This window comes from Elephantulus edwardii, unplaced genomic scaffold (assembly GCF_000299155.1).
Source record: "Elephantulus edwardii isolate Elephantulus edwardi_28Jun2011 unplaced genomic scaffold, EleEdw1.0 scaffold00045, whole genome shotgun sequence".
In the NCBI taxonomy this organism is placed as follows: domain Eukaryota; kingdom Metazoa; phylum Chordata; class Mammalia; order Macroscelidea; family Macroscelididae; genus Elephantulus; species Elephantulus edwardii.
This window is the reverse complement of record NW_006399795.1, coordinates 10253419-10255042: the sequence shown is the minus strand read 5'-3', so window position 1 is coordinate 10255042 and position 1624 is coordinate 10253419.

The window sequence follows — 1624 nt, the reverse complement described above, 5'->3', positions numbered from 1 at the left end:
CTATGAGTCGCAAATGACTCGACAGCACATAACAACAACAACAAACTTCTATGGAGCCTCCAAAAGTGAAGGTCAGTTTTAGTGCCCAGGACTCTGTGTTTAATTTCACAAGCAACACATTAGGTATCTCCATAAACTGCTCTAGGAATTGCCTCAGGGGATGCTGAGAAATGGCAAAGCACCTTTTCTACTCTGTGCCTCGATGTCCTTGACTGGAAATGTCCCATGCTGGGCCTTGACCCCCACAGGTCAGTGGCACCTCAGTAAGAAAGGCCCACAGCCACCCCCACTGTCTTTGAGCTTGTCCAAAATCTATAGTGAGGTGGGGGCGGGTGGGAGCCATAGTGCGGCTTAACTCTAGCTGATGTTTAACCTGCCCAAGAGAGGAGGCTGTAAGGGGTGGGCGGTCAGAGGGCCTTCAAGAGGCTTTGTCAAAAACAGGCCAGGCTTTCTGCTTGTGTCTTAGCTGGATGATCTGAGAGCTGTGAGTGGGGAAAGATAGGGCATAGTACCAAAAATTGAAAAGCAACTGTCAGGCCAGGACCAAGGTCAAAGGGAGAACAAAGGATTCAAAAAAATATCAACATGTCAGCAAAGGAAGTGAACAGTCTCAACTACCATGGAGTTCCCCTCCCTTCCCTCCCTAGAAGACCATCCACCTGGCTAAACCACAATGGAAAGTCCTTCCCTTCTCTCCCTGAAGACCCTTACTATAAAAACCCTGCCCTAAGTGCAATAATGAATGAATGGAAATCCAAAGTCTCTGTAAATTTTCATTAAAATTCACTAAAAAAATGAAGAAGTAGAAAAAAAACAAACAAACAAACAAACAAAAAACAAAAAACAAAAAACCACAACCCTGCCTTAATCAACTATAAGGTGAGGCATTTCCTGGTTTGTCCCTCTGACTGTCTCTTTCTCTGCAGACCAAGGAATCCCGCCCGGGAGCCCCCTTAATAAAGTTTCTTGAGCTTCCTTTCTTTCTCTGGTCCCTTCCTTGAGCCCTTGGACTTATATCCAGTGTGAAGACCTAACAGCCACATCATTTGTAACTATGTGTCACCTTGCCCAGGTGCTTGACCAAACATGAGTCTAGGCTACTGCAAAGGAGTTATTAATCTACCTCTGTTCAATTGGAGTCTATTCCTGCTTAAAGTGATCCTATAAGACAGGGTAGAACTTCCCCATGGGGTTTCCAAAGACATGTTCTTAATGGACATAATCTTCTACATCTTTCTCTCACAGATCAGTTGATCAGTTTAGACCACCAATCTTTCAGCACTTCAACATTTTGCCATAAGGGCTCTGACAGGAAATAAAAACTCAAACTTGATGCCAGTGAGTCAGAACCACTCATATCTGACTCTCCACTGGATTTTCAAGGCTGCAAATTACATGGAAGCAGATTTTCCATCTTTCGCCCTAGCAATCACTGGTGGATTTAAACCACCAGACATGAGACCTCTGAGTTAGTTTTACTCCTTCCTACGTGCAAGCAATATTCTGCTGACAACTATCCAAAACATTTGGAACAATATGTCAACAGAGAACTTGCAGATGTACAGGCTTGTTTTAGAAGAGGTCATGGTACTAGGGATATTATAGCTAATGTAAGATGGATCTT